The 19854-nt window shown below is 41.3% G+C and overlaps 1 protein-coding gene and 1 pseudogene across 8 annotated transcripts in view; one reads left to right on the top strand and one right to left on the bottom strand.

Annotated features, from left to right (window-relative positions):
• Positions 1-19854, bottom strand: part of Mipol1 (mirror-image polydactyly 1) — a 343144-nt gene that overhangs the window by 258570 nt on the left and 64720 nt on the right. The window lies entirely within an intron of this gene.
• LOC143393781 (etoposide-induced protein 2.4 homolog) lies at positions 6842-7663 on the top strand (annotated as a pseudogene).

Raw genomic sequence — 19854 nt, 5'->3', positions numbered from 1 at the left:
GTTTGGTCAAGCATTATTCTAGGAGTGTTGTTAGCACATATTTGGATAAGCAGATCAGTGGATCAGTAGACTAGGGAAAGTGAACATCCCTCCCTAACATGAATAGGAATTTCTCCTGCCTGGTTGTCTTGTGATAGAGGACAGTAAGTCTTTCCAGCATTAGCCTCTGGCATATTGGCTATTTGGGGGCTCAATCCTACTAGTCTTCAGTAAAAACTACACCATCAGTAATTCTGGGTCTTAGGCCTTCTGACTCGGAATGGAACATACTTTCACTCTACAGGGTCACCAGCTTGCTGACTGCAAATTGGGGCTTGTCAGCCTCCATAACTGCATAAACCAATTTCTGCTAAGTGTATGTATGTGTGTGTGTATACATGCATATCTATCTCCTATTAATTTTTTTTTCTCTAGATGTCTTTTAAGGACCACATTAAATTATCAAGAGAAAAATTAATTTCTGGTGTTTTCAGATACTTCCACATTTTCAAAATTTGGAGGCAAAACAATATACTATTTTGAACATTACAATAGTTTTCAATGAGAGTTGCAAATGGCACTTGAGAATGGATATGGCATGGCACAACGTTCTAGTTTAAAACAAACAAACCAACAACAAAAAAAAGCAAAACTTTAAAACTAGTATTATTTTCAGAGAGCTAATAACATACTAAGATTTTATAAAATATCCTGGGATGTTTTACCCTAAGCCAAACTAAACCAAATCACTTAATCTAGCACAAAACACAATATAAAACAAAGTCAGCTTATAGAATAGGTTCTGCAGGGAACAAACAGCCTGTTTTCTTAAGATTCATATAGGTGCCAAGTTCTGATGAATGACATAGTGCCACACATAAAGACTTACATTTCCACACAATCAACTAAAGTTCTTGGCAAATCAAAGATAAAAAAGTATTAAACCAAGTTAAATCAATCTATAATGATAACATTAAGAGCAGCCACTTGAAATCAAACAAAACAACGGCTCTCAGAAAATGTCTTTCTAAAATAAATAAAAAAATTATCATATAAAGTGTTTAATTCATTATATATCCTAATGCTAATAGATTTTATTTAACTAAAAAAATCCACTTAAATTTCTTCTATAGTTTCTAAAGTTTAACAATAAGTATTAATAGAGACACTAAGAAATAGAGGCACATATATGAGAGTAACTTTAATAACAGTAGTTAAACTTTCAGTTTTGAACATGTAATAACAGTTTCATAATTAATACAATCTTTAGCTATGCAATTTGCCAAGATTACCATGCTGAATTACTCCCAATAAGCAATGCTGCATAAAATTATGTACTTTATTTTAAAAACTGTAATAGTAAAGAGAGCTTGTAGGCTGTGGAATACAATGACTAGAAAACAAGTATTTCAAAATAGTGAAATAAATGTTAGGTTTATAGCTCAAATCTCTGGTCCAATATTTAAAAAGTCACAATTATTACCATTCAATTTTCTGAGAAACTACAAAGCTCAAGTAATTTCTTAAATAATTCTTTTTTTTAATAGAGAGAGAATTTTTTTTTAATATTTATTTTTCAGTTTTTGGCGGACACAACATCTTTGTTTGTATGTGGTGCAGAGGATCGAACCCAGGCCGCACGCATGCCAGGTGAGGGCGCTACTGCTTGAGCCACATCTCCAGCCCCAAATAATTGTTAATAAATATTTTCATTAATGAAAAACTTTACAATATGATCCTAGGAATGGAGCCAAGACGGTGGAACAGAAGTACCCTTTGCAGAACCCTGCAGGAGACAAAAGTCAGGACAACAAAGGAGAAACTATATTCTGAGAAGAGAGAGGACGAACTCTTGAGAACCAACAAAGAGGGGATGAAAAAATCTAAGCAGCTTGGTAAATCAAAAAAGAAACGCACAGAAAAGTTCAAAACAATTTGCAACTTTAATCCAATCCCAACACAACAGCATAAGATAAGTAGGAAAGTGAAACAACCTTGATACTAGCAGCAGTCTGGCAGTCTTAAGTGCAGGAGAAATCCACCATTCTTAAAAGCCTTAAATCTAGGTCAGGGATTTGGTCTAAGAGTGACTTCTCTTGCACAACAAGGTAGTTTTAGAGAAGCAATTCCTTATGTTGCTCAGGATATATAGGGTGTTATAGTGAAGAAGAGTGATTTTGGAAAGGATCTTACTGTTAGGGACTAAACTGCTCTGGGGATCAGACAATCTTGAACAATCACAATTCAGGGTCCCCATGGACACCCTTCCACAATGATTGGATGGAAGATGGCCATGTGATGCAGTCAAGACTTGGGAGAGTGTCTGAAACAAACCAGGTTCATATAGCAGGGAACACTGCTATGATGGGATTAAGTGGAGGTTGCAGCAGTCAGTGATCCTGCTCACTGTGAGTAGAAGTTACCTGGTGACCACCACTCTAGCACAGAACTCTGTGGTTTGATTACCACCTCCCCAACCCCCACCCCTGTGCTCAGGGGCAAATCCAGGAAATGCTGCAGTTTGGATGTTTGCCAAGTCCCTAGCTGCACAGACTAGAAATCTCTAGGGCTGAATATAGGCCCCAGGTAATGGTGCATATACATCCTCAGAGACAAGGACATACAATGATCCCAACAGAGCCTTGCTACGTAAGGTACAGACTGAAAACCTCTGGAATGAGTCTACACTGCATGGCACACTTGATAATCCACCCAAACTCAGTCTAGAAGGAGGGCTTGCTGTGGTTCTGACATCCCCCATGCTGGGTGCACACACTAAAAACCTCCAGAGAGAATATAGCTTGGCACCATCAATATTCTCCTAACCCATCCAGAGAGAAACATGGGTGCAGCCTGCTTTCTGCCCCCACTTATTAGGTGTCAGCTGAGGGGAATCACAACAGTCTGAAGCTGTGACCAACCAACCCCCACAACTCCCTACCTAGCAGGTTTCAACCACATAAGACCCCCAAAAGGTACAGCCAAGTACCTCCCTTAGGAGAAATTTTTCACTCACTCTTTTTGTCCATCTATTCAATTTTTATTTTATTTTTAATTTTTAAAAATTCTTTAATTTTTCCCTCTCTTTTCTTGTCTTCTTTCTTGCTCCTCTTTTCTTTTCTCTTGCTTTACCTTTGTCTTTTTTTTAACTCTTCTTCTGTTCTTTGTTCTTCCTTTAGTTATTTTATAACTTTTTGGTTTATTCTATATTACTTTTATGTTGTTATTGCTATTATGGCTATTATTTTTATTTGGCTCATACTTTACTTATCTGGTTTGTTTTTATGTTACTGTTGTTTGGATTCTTTCTGTGTGTTGCTGGGAACTGAACTGAACTGAACTGAACTTGGGCATATTGTGGGTATTTTGCTGCTGAGCTATTATATCCTCAGCCCATCTGAGAGAAATTAGACCTTACTCCAGCTATAACCTAGTCCTACTGAAATCTTGGTGAATCTTTTAACTTAAAGGATAGGGAAGATAAAAGCTCCCAGCCAACAACCAGGTCCCAAATAGACATGGCTGAGGAGAGAGACCAGAAGTTCCCCTCCTACACATTCATCCCCCATAGACACACCACAGAGAAATAACAATTGTTGTGGGCACACACCCACAAGGGACCTCAGCATTGGATACTCCCATACCCCTTCAGAATGCTTCCTGCTGACAAAAGACAAGAGGAATAAATACAGAGAAGGTATCCCTTTACTATGCTCTCTAACCACACGTCTGTCCCCATTCTTGTGAAATCTGTAACCAAATTAGGAAAGCTCAGTCCCTATCCCCAATGCCAATCAATGCCAATTTAATGGTTTTGAAAAAAGGAAAAAGAAGGTGTATTGCTTTGCTAGCAAAGGAGAAATACAGGGGATTCCTGCCCCAAAGGCTGTGACTCTCCATATCAGGAGGGACAGGGGAGTTTTAAAGAAACTCTTCAAGGGTTACATTCCAGGTGTGTTCTGTCTGGTTCCCAGGGAGCCTTGATGGCTGTTAGAATTCACTTGTTAATTTCACTTCTCAGATCCTCAGCAGGCATCACCTTCCTGTGCTAGGTGTGTTCAAGGGGAATTAATAGGGTAAGAAAAGATAATATTGTCTCCCTAATCTTGTTAGGGAGGGGGAGGGGCAGGAGAGAGAAAAAAAAAGCTTTTTTTTTCTTTCTTTCTTTTAAATAAGACTTAGAATAATGATGGCAATATTCAGGTGAAGGGACCATTGTTACAAACCTACAGAGAAGGTGGGTTCCTCAGGCTCCAACACACAGTATGGGCTGTGTTAAAATACACTAATCACAAACAAAGAAGTGATAGGGACATTATACAATGAAGTCCATCTGAAATTATACTCAACACTACACAATAAAATGATATCCCAGAGCACACAATCAAGCAAAGCCTGCTTACTAAGAAGGGTCTCACATAAAAGTAAAGAGTCATCCACCCCCAAAGATGTGCACAACTCAATGCAGAAACAGAATGTGAAAAAAAAACAAGGAAACGTGACATCTCTAAAGTTCATCATAACTCTCTAGTAAGTAATTCAAAAGATATGAAAGTGGATGAAATGCCAGAAAAATAACTCAAAAGAATAATTTTTTTAAAAAACTCATTGAATTCCAAGAGATACAAATAAACTGTTAAATGAATTAAGGAGACATTGTATGACATAAATGAACAATAAAGACATAAGTTTTGGAAAAAAAAAAAAAACAGAAATCCTAGAAATAAAAAACTCTGTAAGTCAGATGAAAAACTCAATTGCAAAGCCCACCAGTAAATTAGATCAAACAGAATAGTATCAGAGCTCAAAGTGAAAAACCAGCCTCTACCTCAGAGCAAAGCCTGTCCAAGGAAGAGGGCGTGACCTTTGTCCTAGGAAAGACCCAGGAGCACTCCTAGGCACATACCCACGCAGCTGAGTTGTTTATCTACAAATACCAGGAGAGATCTGCTGCTCCATGTGTCCCTGACTCAGTCAGGCTAGGTGGGGATCCATAGCAACCCCCAGCAGCCACCAATCAGCACGAGACAGGGAAATACCTGAGATGCCAGATGACCCTCCTAGTAGCTGGTAGTTGATAACATGTTGGGAAACCAGGTAGTTCAGCAGTACTCTCCTCATGGCTTAAACCAATCAGTTCAAACGAATCCCCCTCTTTTACTGGCCAATCACCCTTACCCAACTTGTTCCCGCCAGTGAATGTGCTAACCATGTTTTAGAGTTGTTTTATGACTTTCCCGTGGTGTGTGATGATTTGCTAAGAGATGCTATGATGTATGTGAAGTCCCTGCCTTCCCCAAAGAGTATATAAAACTGCTGCAAACCCTGGGCTCGGGGCCTCTCAGTGTCACCAGTTTCTGTGTGTGTGTGTGGAGGACCAAGCTAGCTTGCAATAAACACCTCTTTGCTGCTTATATGGATCTTGGTCTCTGGTGGTCTTTTGGGAGTTCCGAATTCGAGCATAACAAAAGACAACACTTTACATTCAGATAATCAAAATGCAAAGAAAAAGGAGGAGGATAAGAATGAGGAGGAGAAGGAAAAAAAGAAGAAGACAAAAGGAGGAAGAAAAAAGAAAGGAAAAGAATAAATGAACAAAAAGAACAAGAATACTTTGGGACATCGTTAAAAGATCTGTGAATTATTCTGTGAATAATCAGAATAAAAGAGGGAGATAAGTTATATATTAAAGGCATAGAAAATTTATTCAATGAAATAATCGAAAATACTAAGAAATCTGGGAAAGACAAAGAAGACATTCATGTTCAGGAAGCATTGGGAACTCAAAATAGATGTTGTAAGTCTTGTTTAGTATCTGGATGGCCATCTTAAGAAAAATTTTGCTTTCCTGCCCAAGGTCCTTTCTGAGAAAGGCTCACCACTCCCTCATACACCCCCCCCCAATTGCCTACATTCTTTCCCACCCAAGGGCTTATCAACCCCACCCTTAATTGCCCACATTAGGACCCGCCTGGCTCTAATCTCTGAGCCACCCCCATAAATGTCTCAAACCCAAAGCTTGTATTGCCTCTCTCCATCTATGGAGAGATGGTCTTTATTTGTCAGCTCTGACAAATAAACTCTCTTGTGTATCCCTGCCTGGTCTCCTTTCATTTCTTGCTTGCCCAACTTGCGGTTCCTCACTTTCCTTTCAGACATAATCAGTAAAAGAACTCTCCACAACATTCTATAGTTAAATTACCAAAAGGACAGAATAACAAAGAAAGATTATTAAAAGCTTCAAGGGAGAAGTGCCAAATCATATTTTAAAGATACACTCATCAGAAAAACATCAAATTTCTTAGCAGAAACTCTATAAAGGCCAAGAGAGCATAAAATTATGTATTTCAGGCCTGAAAGAAAATAACTGCCAACCTAGATTAGTGTTATTATTATACCCAACAAAGATATCCATAAGAACCAAAAGAGAAACAAAGACTTTAGAAGACAGGCATAAACTAAGGGAATTCATGACTATTAAACCAACACTACAAAAGGTACTTACAAAAACCCATATCTAAAAGAGGAAGAAAGATAAACACAATCATGAGAGCATGCCAAAGAATAAATCTCACTGGAAGACTAGTAAAGCAAATGAGAGTTAGGAAAGAATCACACATTATCAATACAATAAACTATCTAACCTCTGAGATTAAAAAGAGAAGAAAACAGGTCTGTGTGGCCTGGAATGCCCAGTGCAGGGACAGCAGCCTTGGCCCTGGGAGCACCTATGTAGAGCAGGCAGCCAGGTGTGGAGGGCCAAGAAAGCCTGTGGTGAGTAAAGGAGCGACTGGTCCTTCATAATGAGAGACTTGGGTGCTCCTCTCTGATCTGTGTAGTTGACAGTGTGGGTGGTGAGGAGATGGCTGACAGTCCCAAAAACTTTCTCCAGGACCTTGGCAGGGGAATCAAAGACTCCACCTGGGGTATTTGTACCTTCTCAAAGCTAGATGCTTGAATCCATTAGAAGTAGAAGAAGGGTAAATAGTGTAGAGCCCAGAGTATAGAGCGTAAACAAAAGAGTAAGCCACGTATGGTTAGCAGAATTTTCCAGGGCTGTGCTTGGAATGATGGAGTATTCTGATTCAGTCTCCTCTTGTTTTATCGTGTGTTTATTCCTGTGCTTCAGTCAGTAACAGCCGGAATTACTGGTGATCCATCACTATATGGAGATGTTAGGTAATAGCTGGAATTCTTCCTCACATCAAATTTCATTGCTCTTTGGGTGCTTCCCCTGTTTGTGCTTAGCAAAGTTGTGAATGTCATTTGGTTTCAAGATATTGCTTACCTAATATTTGAGGTATCAGGGAGGAAGCCCCATCCACTCCCTAGTGTCAGCAAGATAATCACCTACATGCTTTTTAACCTTTTTCTTATCCAGGGGATGTTTGTGAGTCTCTTTCCCATCCATCAAGTTGGTCAGCTGGTCAGTTTGCTTCTCTACTCACTATACTGCTTTGAAAATCATTGGTTCAATAAAGGAAGTGAAATGCACCAGCAACTGTCAAATATAGAAAAGAACTGGTTTGCCCTTGGCTTTCCTCACAGCAGTCCTCATACATTATCAGTGGCTGCCTCTTCTCTATCTTCTTTCTTTTATTCACCATTAGTGTTAATGAAGTAAAGACCCCTGGAAAAGCATACATTTTCCGGTTGCGCCTGTTCTCCTTGGAGGTATTCTTAAGTAACAGACTCTTCCACAAGACAGTCTACCTTCAGTCTGCCTTGAACAGCTCAACATCTGCAAAGAAGGTCCTTTCACTGCATCCATCTCCTGCCAAACTGAAGGCTGCTGCAGGCCACTGTGTTGCATGTCATCTAAAAGGGATGGGTAGTTTGGAAGGAGGCTGTGGCAGCTCTTTTCTCTAACCTCCCCTAGATAGGGAAGGCAGGACCCACTCTGCAAAAGGCCTTCTGTGTATTCCCTTCTCTTTGAGGAATTAGAATTTTTGTTTCTGGTGCATGTAAGGCAGAATCTTTGACACCAGTATGTGTATTTTTATTACCGGGAGTCTGAATACTTTGTTTTTCTCCCTGTGCCATTTACCCTCCTATCTCTGAATTCCTGAATTCTAGCACCCTTGGAACAAATGTATTTTGTAATTCTAGCTGATTTATTTTGTGGATTTGTTATTTTTCTGTGAAACACATACATGGAATATGGGAGGTAGAGTATCTCATTTGCTCCTTATTTTCTCCCTTTATAGCCTCACTGTCTTGTTTCTTCTATCTCAGGTTAGGTTTTGTAACACAAAAAGGGGTAAATTTATTAAACCCATTAAGCCTATGATCAGTGATGTTTTCCTGTTATTTGAGTGACTAAATATGGGCTGGGAGGGTAGTAGTCAAAATACTTGAACAATTTTAAAATATCACAATTTAATGTGAGCCAGTTTCCCACAAAGTATGTAATGGTTGAATTTGCAAATCATGACATTGAGATATGTAGTTATCAAACACAAGACTTAGTTTTGGATAATCTGGTTATAGTTTTTAGAGATTAGCCTTGAAAAATGTCCTCTGAGAAAATTCAGGTTATATAATTACAATTGTATGTATATCTTCAGAAAAAAAAATAAAAAGAAATGAACACAGAATATTCAAAACAATCAGGAAAAAAACCCAAAAACAAGCACATACCTTTCAATAATAACCCTGAATATAAATGGTTTTAATTTTCCAATTAAAAGGTAAGGACTCACTGATGGATTATTAAACATGCTGTTGGTAAGAAATGCATCTAACTGGCAAATAAATATACAGACTGAAAGTAAATGGATGAAAAATGATAGTCTAAAAAATGGAATCTGAAAACAAGCAGGAGAAGCTGTATTCCTATCCAACAAAGAGATTTTAAACCAAAATTAGTCAGAAGAGACAAAAACCACTACATACTGATAAAGAGGATAATTCCCAAAGAAGATAAAACAATCGTAAATATATATACAGTAAGCATTGAAGCACCCAATTTTATAAAACAAATATGACATAAAGTGAAAGATAGGTTCAAATACAATAGTAATACATGACTTCAATAAGCCACTCTCACCAACAGATAAGTCTTCCAGACCAAAGATAAATAAATTTAAAAACATCAGAGTTAAATTACAATATAGACCAAATAGAGTTAACAGACATCTAAAGAATACTTCATTCAATTGTTGAACCATCAGCCCATTGAGCTTTTTCAAACACAGATTATATAAGCCTTAACAAATTTTACAAATTGAAAAATTCCTTGTATTTTATCAGATCTTAGTGGAAATGAACTAGAAATCAAAAACAAGAGCAGGTACAGAAATAATTCAAACACATGGAGATTGAACAGTAGACTTGTGAATTGAAAAATGGATCACTGAATAAATCAGGGAAGAAATTTAAAAATTCCTAGAGTCTAATAAAAATGAAAACGGCATACTAGAACCTCTGAGGTACAGTAAAATCAACGCCAAGAAAGAAGTTTATAGATATGAGTGCAAACAGAACTCAAAGCTTAAGAAATTGGTAAAGTTGTTACCAGTGACCTGTGGCATATGGGAAATAGGCTAGGTACATGCTGTCACCTTTAGCAAATATTTTCCTCACCAAGCTACTCAGAGGCCTGAAGCAGCTTCCTAGTTAGGTACTGCTATTCATTTGTAATGTAAGTAATTAATTTTATCACTTGTTGGAGTCATAATGACATGAACCTGAAATATTTAATTTTATATTCAAAGACATTTATTTCCATTGTAGACATTTCCCACTTATAGAATTATCATATTTTTGTACATGTACAATAATTTTTGTTTTATTTATTTGTTTATTTGTTTATTGATAGTGGGGATTGAATGGTGCTCTATCACTGAGCTACATCCTCAGCACATTTTTACAAACACATACACACATACACACGTATATTTGTAGGTATTTATTGAGGTAAGATTGACATACAATAAATTGTACGTATTTGAAGTACGCAATTTTATCAAATGTTTTTAACATTTATTTTTTAGTTGTATATCTTTATGTAGTGCTGAGGATCGAACCCAGTGCCTCATACATGATAGGCAAGTGCTCTACCTCTGAGCCACAACCCCAGCCCAATTTTATCAGTTTTGACATGTATATAATCAATACAGTCAATATAAAAAGCATTTCCATTTTTTAAAATTTGAAATCATGCAGACTGTTTCCTGCATGATTTATTATATTAGATATAAAGGACCCCACCCCCACATGTCAACTACTTCAAAATTAAATGGCACACTTATAAATATTTCACAGGACAAGGAAGAAAGCACAAGAAAAGTAAATAAAGAGTGCTTTGAACTAAGCAATAATAAAATCTTAAAATATCAGAATCTCTAGGATGAAACAGTACTCAGATAAACATTTATAACTTAAAGTACTGGTATCAGAAAGAAGCAAGATTAATTATCAAATTGTGTTCAAATCAGTAGGAAGGTAAAAATAAGAGTAGGAGCAGAAATATACTAAATAGAGAAGAAATAATACAGCTAAACATTGATAAAAACCAAACAAGTCTAATTAAGAAAAAAAAAGAATACAAAAATTAATGGAAAGGGAACTATCAAAATAACCTTACAGATGCTAAAAATATATTAAGATAATATAACAACCGTATGCCAACATATGTGATAGCTTACATAATATGATTTATATTAGAGAAGGAACCATGCACTCCCAAGAAAGTGTATTCAGTCCTTGAAGCATGAAATAGTCTATATATGCCTGTTAAGTTTAAGTTGTCAATTGTATTTTTTAGTTCTACAGCTTCTTTATTTAGTTTTTTCTTGGAGGATCTATTCAGTAGTAACAAAGGCATGTTAAAGTTACCCAGTATTATTGTGTTGTGGTCTATTTGATTCCTGAAATTCAGAAGGGTTTGTTTGATGTACGTAGATTCTCCATTGTTTGGGCATGAATATTTACAATTTTTATGTCTTGTTCATTATAGTTCCCTTAAGCAGTATGAAATGGCCTCCTTTCTCCTTGCTGACTAACTTAGGCTTGAAGTTCACTTTATCTGATACAGGATAGAAACCCCTACTTGTTTAAAAGACCCACATGAATGATATGTTTTGTGTCCATCCTTTTACCTTCAGTCTGTGGATGTCTTTGCCTATGAGGTGAATCTCTTGAAGACAGCATATTGTTGGTCTTGTTTTTTAATCCAATCTGTCAATCTACGTCTATTGATTGATGGGTTTAAGCCATTTGCTTTCAATATTATTATTCAGAAATTATTTTTCTTCCCTGTCATTTTGATTTATTTCTTGCTTGTAGTTTGAATTAGTTTCTCCTTTGAGTGAAATTCTTCTAGTATAGTTCCTCCCTTTATTCGTTTTTACTTTTTCATTTCTTCATCATGAAATATTTTATTGAGAATATTCTAAAGTACAGATTCTCTAGCTGTAAATTCTTTCAACTTGTGTTTATCATGAAAGGTTTTTATTTCATCATCAATCCTGAAACTTAATTTTGCTGGCAGTATTCTTAGCTTGTATTCATTTTCTTTCAGTGCTTGGTATATATAATCGAGCTTGGTATATATTATTCTAAGACCTCCTTGCTATGAAGGTTGAGAAATCAGCTGAGGTCTGGACTGATTTCACACTAAACATTATTTGCAGTTTTTGTCTAGCAGTCTTTAAAATTCTTTGGTTATTCTGTATGTTATGCATTTTCATAATAATATGCCCTGCTGTGGGTCTGCTTTAATTCTGTATTTTTGGGGCCCTATAAGCCTCCTGCATTTGATTTTCCATTAAGTTTAGGAAATGTTCTGATATTATTTCATTGAAAAGATTGTGAACTCCTTTGGTTTATATCTCTGAGACTTCATCTATCCTGATATATCTTAAATTTGGTCTTTTCAGGTTACCGCATATTTCTTAGAAGTTCTGTGCACAGTCTCTTAACATCTTTTCTCTACGGTCAACTTTTTTTTCAAGATTATATATTTTGTCTTCATCGCCTGAAATTCTGTCTTTCAAGTGAAGTAGTCTGTTGGTGATACTTTCTACTGAATTTTTAATTTGGTTTATTGATTCCTTAATTTTGAGGATCTTTGCATGATTATTTTTCAGAATCTATATTGCCGCAGTCTGGCTGGGCACAAAATAACCGAGCCCGCACAAAGACTTGTAGGTTCAAACAGCAACTCTTTATTCCCGAACTCTCACCGGCCCTCTCCTCACACTTCCCGGGAACACACTCCCTCCACCGGGCTCCATGCGCCAATTCTCCTGGAACCCCGTGAGAACTCCATGGGAACTCCAAAGTAGTGGGTGCCTGAGGCAGCAGGATCTGCCCTAATCCCGGAGCTGCCCTATTCCCAGCAGAATCTGCCCTAATCCCAGATCAGGGTCACCTTTCAACCATTCCCTCTGGCAAAATGCCAGGTGTCATTCCGACTTAACAGTGGCTCTCAACACTATATCTCTTTATAGACGTGATCTTTCACTCCCTGTATTTTCTTTCTGATTTCACTCCTTACATCATCCTTTACTTCATAGATCAGTTTAATTAGATACATTCTAAATAACGTCTCTGATATTTCTTCCACCATGGTGTCATTAGATTCTGTCATTGAAATATCTTTGTTTGGGATAATTTGCTCCTTTGATTTTTCATGTTATTTGTGGGTCTACTCATCTAGCAGTATAAATCTGAGGTAGTACAGTTTCTACCTTGTGGATTTGTAGTATCCCTAAAGGTTTCCAGTACCTTACCATGTAGGGGGACACAAATAATAACAACGAATGCAAACAATATACAGCATTAAACCAAATAGTTTCTATTATGACATCAACAATGCTACTTATCACAATAACAAAAATGATATGACCAGTTATTGCCTACAATAAAAACAGCAAGTTTGCAAGAGAGTTTACAATTTCAAATGGTAGACAGAGAGAGAACAGAAGTGATATAGGATGTGATGATTATGGGGGATGAACAGAGAAGATAAAAGTGAAAATATTAAGGAAGAGCGAAAGAGAGAACAATAGAGATTGACTGTTACCAGAAGAAAATAGATGGAATCAAGAAAAACAGATAGGTAAGAGAAAATATGTGTATGTACAGTAAAAAAAATTTTTTTAAGAGAATTTTAAAAATTATATATATATATATATATATATATATATACATACATACACACATACATTTCAAACCTCCCTGGCGCCAATTTCAAACCTCGCTGGCGGGGAACCTTAGCTCCAATGAGAACTAACTCCTGAGCTTCAAAGCTGATATCTGGAAGAACTTGCCAATAAACGGGTTGTCTAGCATTTATCTAAGCCCTATTATCTCCCCCTTAGTTCTATATAAGCACACAGCTTTTTGCAATAAAATTGGAATTCTCCCGGCGAAGTGTCTTTGCGTGGGGAATTCTTTCATTCTGGTGCCCCGTGTGAGGATACGGGTGGGCTCTTTCCAACAAGAGCCCCGTCCCCGCTCCGCCAAGACACTCCGCCCTGGTCCGCTCTTTTCAGACGCCGGCTTTCCTGCACTCACCACTCATCTGGCTGTAGTTAAGCTTCCCCTGACCCTGGCTCGCCAACTCCCTTCGGGCTAAAGCTGGTACTGTGACCATGATCGTCCGGCACACTCCAGACGCCCGGTAGGAGGAGGGAATTCCCACCATTAAGGCCTTTACCGGCTGCAGTGGACCCTCTGGTGATCCGTTTCCCTTTGGGGCGTGAGGCTTCTGAGTTTACACGAGAGGCTCTGTGGTTTTCTTTCTTCCTCCGCTGCCTGTGCTGCTGCCTGCCGCTCTGGCTAGAGTTGCCGTTTCCTGCGGGGCTGCTGTGTCTGGCTGAAACTGTTTTTCTGCTCAGGGAAAACTGAACTCCCGGCCTGGAACTGCGTTCTGCTGGAGCTGGAGTTCTGTTTTCATTACTGACTTCTTCTGCTGTGGTCGAAAACTTTCCTGACGTCAGGTTGCCCGTGGCTCCGACCCCACTGGGTCTCACAGATTGCACTTCACTGGTGATGACCGGTTGTGCCCTCTGTAGCTCCTCGCGATGGCTGGTCATTTTAGGGACGCCTACCTGACCCCCGTTCACCCTAAGCTTCCTGGAAGCCGTTCCAGCCTGGGTTTTCTTTTTATCCCTCTCGCTTACTCTTATTCTCTCTCCTTCTCTCTCTTCCATCTCTCCCTGTGACTATGGGCACCTCTTTGTCTATACCTGAAGCCTCACCTCTCAAATGTTTAATAAAAAATCTGGCCACACTTTCCCTCACACCAGACATTAAGCCCAAACTTCTAATCAAATTCTGTACCCAAGATTGGCCTACATATCCACTAGATAATGGCAATCATTGGCCTCCAGAAGGCTCCTTAGATGCAAATCTCCTCCAGGACCTTTTTAACTACTGCCAGCGTCTGAAAAAGTGGAAGGAGATTCCCTGAGTTGAAGGTTTTAGCCTTCTCGCACAGCACCCTGCTCTCTTCTCCTCCTGCTCTCCCTCTCAGGTCCTCCTTGCTTGCAAACCCCTCTCTTCCCCCACTTCTACTCCTGACTTCTCAGATTCTTCCTCATTTGACCCAGCAGATGAACCTCCACCTTATCCCCCAGCCCCATCCGCTCCTTCTCTCCCGCTATACCCTCCTCTTCCTCTGCCTGATTCCACTGATCCTCAGTCTTCTGTTTCATCCCCCTCCCCTCCGCCCTCTTCTGCCTGCTCCACCTCCTCCTCCGCAGAGACACTCCCTTCCCCTCCCTCTCCTTCCTGTCCGCCGCCTGCCTCTTTCAGTCCTCCTGTTACCAGGTCTAAGGGACTCCTTCCCACCCCCAAGACAATTGCACCCCTTCGTGAGGTAGCTGGTCCCGAGGGTGTCATCAGAGTCCACGTGCCCTTCTCCATATGGGACATTACTCAGCTAGAGAGGAAGTTAGGCTCATTCACCACTGATCCCACCACTTACATTCGAGAGTTTCAATGGGTCCTGCAAGCATATAGCCTCACTCATCATGACATCTACATGCTCTTGGCCAATACACTTCTCCCTGAGGAAAGGCGACGGGTCTGGGAGCTAGCCCAAGCCCATGCTGATGAAAATCATAGGACCAATCCTAACCACCCCACGGGCCCTCATGCTGTCCCAGAGCAGGATCCCCTATGGGATTACAACACCCCTGAAGGCTTACAGTCTCCTGACCTTTTTACATCCTGCCTCTTGGCAGGTCTGAAAAAGGCCACCTGCAAGGCTGTTAATTTTCAAAAAGTGTAGGAGGTCATTCAAAGGAAGGAAGAAACACCCTCAGAATTTTTGGATAGATTAACCAAGGCTCTCCAACAGTACACAAACCTTGACCCAGAAACCCCTGAGGGCCGTCATGTCTTTTTTTTTTTTTTTATTTTCTAGTTTTCAGCGGACACAACATCTTTGTTTGTATGTGGTGCTGAGGATCGAACCCGGGCCGCACGCATGCCAGGCGAGCGCGCCACCGCTTGAGCCACATCCCCAGCCCGCCCGTCATGTCTTAATGACATATTTTCTGGCCCAAAGCTACCCTGACATTAAAGCCAAGCTTAAAAAGCTTGAACAGGGCCCTGCTACTGCTCAGACCGAAATCCTTGCAGTCGCTTTCAAGGTTTTTCATGGTAGAGAGGACGAAAGCGAATGCCGTAGGCAGAGGGCTGAAAATGCCAAATTCCAAATGTTGGCCCAGGTCATTCAGAGAAAGTCATCACCATGCCGTCCTAATAAGACACCCCCTGGAGCTTGCTTTAAATGTGGTAAAGAGGGACATTGGGCCAGGGATTGCCCTTCGCCGAGGACACCCTCCACCCCCTGCCCAAAATGCCATCAAAGGGGACACTGGGGGGCAGACTGCCCAACAACCCGGAAGGGAGGTTGGTCAGCCGCCCGGCAACCCCAGCCTCTCCTGGGCTTGGCAGAGGAGGATTGACGGAGCCCTGGGCCTTCCCTCCCGGCTATTACCATCAAGAAGCAAGAGCCTAGGGTCACCTTCCTGGTGGATGGATGCTTCATTACCTTCCTCTTGGATACTGGTGCCGCTTTTTCGGTCTTGAGGGAGTATTGGGGTCCTACCACACCCTCAAAAACTCCTATTGTCGGGGTAGGAGGTAAACAGATTTTCCCTCGAAAAACTCCCCCCTTATCATGTTATATGCAGGGATCCCTTTTGTCCTTCACACACTCATTCCTCGTTATGAGCCACTGCCCCATTCCCCTTCTGGGAAGGGACATACTCTCACTATGGAAAGTCACCATTCACATATCACCCCACACCTCTCCTACCTCTCATTTCCTCATGATGTTCCTAGGGGCAGATACACCTCCTTCACGCACTCTTCCACAACTATCTAAACCAGTTAACCCTGAGGTTTGGGACACAACTACACCCTCTATGGCTAAATGCAGTCCTATTCATATTGTCTTACGGGACCCTTCAAAATATATTAGTCAACCACAATATCCACTCACAACCACAGCCCTCCTTGGATTAGAACCCATCATCCAGGATTTATTACGAAAGGGGTATCTTAGGCCTACACACTCTCCTTTCAACACCCCCATTCTGGCAGTTAAGAAACCTAATGGGTCCTACAGGCTGGTTCAAGACCTTCGCCTTATCAACTCCTCTGTGGTCCCCATCCACCCACTGGTGCCCAACCCTTACACCCTCCTCTCTCAGATCCCTGCCACTACTACCCACTTCTCGGTCCTAGATTTGAAAGATGCATTCTTTTCTATTCCCTTGTCCTCAGAATCTCAGGATATCTTTGCTTTTACGTGGACTGACCCTCACACCCGCCATTCTCGTCAGCTTACCTGGACTGTCCTCCCACAGGGATTCAGGGATAGCCCCCATCTCTTTGGCCAAGTTCTTGCCCAGGACCTCACATCCTTTTACCCCACCTGTCCTGACTCTACTCTCCTTCAATATGTTGATGACTTTCTTCTATGTAGTCCCTCTTGGGAACACTATCAATCCCACGCTGTCCAGCTTCTTAATTTCCTAGCAGACAAGGGATACAGCGTGTCTCCCCACAAGGCCCAGGTTTCCCAGTCTTCTGTCATCTACCTTGGTTTTTGCCTTACACTGGGAAAAAAGGAAATAACACTGGATAGGAGGCAACTCCTCTCTAATCTTCCGGTGCCCCATACGAAAGCCGAAATACTATCATTCCTAGGACTAGCAGGTTATTTTAGGGCCTGGATTCCAAACTACTCTCTTCTAGCCAAATCCCTGTATGACCTAGCAAAGGGACCCCCTAGTGAATCTCTTGTCTCCTCCCCCAACTACCACTTCCGCAGGCTTCAGCAACTCCTCTTAAAGGCACCTGCCCTTCACCTTCCTGATCTTTCAAGACCATTTCATCTATATGTCCATGAAAAAGGGGGGAAAGCACTTGGGGTCTTAGGTCAAAACTATGGGCCTACATTTGCACCTGTGGCATATTTGTCCAAGCAACTAGACCCCACCATCCGTGGGTGGGCCCCTTGCTTAAGAGCTCTGGCTGCTGGACAAATTTTACACAAAGAAGCCTCTAAGCTGACTTTTGGGGCCCCTTTAACTATCCACTCCCCACATCACTTGAAGGATCTTTTAGCTTATAAGAGCCTTCAAACCCTTCCTCCATCCAGAGTTCTGTCGCTCCTCACTTCCTTTCTGGAAAACCCTAATATTATGTTCCTCCACTGCTGAACACTGAACCCTGCCTCACTGCTCCCAACGACTCCCACGTCTGACACACCAACTCATAATTGCTTGGAAACCTTAGATGATTTCCTCCCCTGTCATTCTTCCATTTCTGAGGGATCACTCACCAAGCCTGACCTTATCTGGTTCACTGACGGCAGTTCCTTTAGGCAGAACGGCACTCATTACTCTGGATACGCTGTAGTTTCAGCCACTGAGATTATAGAGGCCAAAGCTCTGCCTTCAGGAACTACCAACCAGCAGGCTGAACTTATAGCAGCCACTCGTGCCTGCCTTCTAGCACAAGGCAAATCCCTCACCCTTTATACTGACTCAAAATATGTCTTCCATATTTTATTATCCCATGCTGCAATATGGAAGGAGTGAGGCCTACTTACACCAAAGGTAATGCGATCACTAATTCAGTTCTTATAACCAATTTGATAGAGGCCTCCCACTTACCCACCCAATTGGGAGTTGTCCATTGTAGGTCCCATCAGAAGGACGCCTCTCTTATCACTGAGGGCAACGCCAAAGCTGGCCAGGTGGCACAAACGGCTGCTACCACTTCCAATTATGGCCCCTCTGGGGGACATAAAATGGCCACTTTAGACAGCTCATCTGAAGCCCCCACTTCTTCTAGTAAGAACAAGGATCTTTTCGAGTTCCTTCATACTCTATTCCATTCCAATTCTCAGTCTTTGACCCTCTTTTTACAGAGCTTCTTTTCCCTCACCCCCTCTGACAAAGCCATGCTACAAAATATAGCCTCTAATTGTCAGATCTGTCAGCGGACCAACCCTCATACCCCTTTAAGGCCCAAACCTTTCCCCTCCCACCAAGCCCGGGGACACATTCCTGCTGCTGACTGGCAGGTAGACTTCACGAACATGCCTGCAGTACGGCGCACTAAATACCGCCTTGTCTTTGTGGACACTTTCTCTGGTTGGGTTGAGGCATTTCCCACTTCCAATAAAAAGGCTTCCACTGTAGCTTCAATCTTACTGACAGACATCATCCCTAGGTTTGGTATGCCCACTTCCTTACAATCTGATAATGGCCCTGAGTTTATTTCTAGGATCACACAAAAGGTCTCTCAAGCCCTCTCCTTCAAGTGGCATTTCCACTGTCCATATCGCCCCCAGGCTTCAGGGAAAGTGGAAAGGGTAAATCGTACTCTAAAGGAAGTCCTTACCAAATTGACAATGGAATTAAACTTAGACTGGGTCAAACTCCTTCCCTTGGCTTTGCTTCGAATCAGAGCTCTCCCTAAGAAACCATCTTTACTGTCTCCCTTTGAGATAATGTATGGAAGACCTCTTATACCCCCTGGGTTGGTCGTTTCACAAGGACCTCTCACCCGAGATTTGTCTTTGCCTCTCTTGTTTCACCTCCGCTCGGAACTCTGGAAATATCAGGACTGGCTTCTTCCAGACCCAGTCTCCTCTCCAAACACTCCTCCCTTAACACCTGGGAGTCTAGTCTACTATAATACCCCAGAGGAAAAAGGGCCTCTTGCCCCCAAATGGGAAGGCCCCTATCCTGTCATTCTCTGTACCCCCACTGCCGCCAAACTCTCCTTACCAAACAACCGTCTCACTGCCTGGATTCACATTTCTAGGTTGAAGCCATATCACCAGGAGGCCCCACCTGCTGACAACAGGACCACCCCAGAGGAACTCCAAGAGTCACCTCCTGAACCTCCCCTTTACTCCTGCTCTCCACACCCATCTCACCCCTTTAAGTTGCGGCTCACACGGTGTTCCCCGCAGCCCAATTCCTCTTAAAGAAGGCACAATGTGCTTTCCCAACACCCTAGTCTTCTCTCTCTGTTTGTTTTTTGTGCTCTGCTTATTTTCTGTGCTCTGTCGGGACCGGTCTTTACCCTCCTCTCCTACCATGTATCTATTCACTTTTCGGGAACGATACTCAGAACATGGCATGCAGAAGGTCCGCGAAGTGGATGCAACTACTTGCTTCATCCACAACTGCACCTCTATTTCCCTAAAATTGTCACCTTCCAGGACCTTCGTCCCTGGTAGCTGGAACTAGCCTTTCATTTGCTTCCTTTTTGATCAAACCAAAGGCTATTGCCATTGGTGGCCTGAGATATATAATGGGTGCCCCTATTGGTCATGCAGGTTCCATGATGAACGTGGTAGCTATTCTTACCACTCACTTGGTTACCCTG

Source organism: Callospermophilus lateralis, chromosome 3 (assembly GCF_048772815.1).
Source record: "Callospermophilus lateralis isolate mCalLat2 chromosome 3, mCalLat2.hap1, whole genome shotgun sequence".
Classification (NCBI taxonomy): Eukaryota; Metazoa; Chordata; class Mammalia; order Rodentia; family Sciuridae; genus Callospermophilus; species Callospermophilus lateralis.
This window is presented reverse-complemented; position numbering and strand designations above follow the sequence as displayed.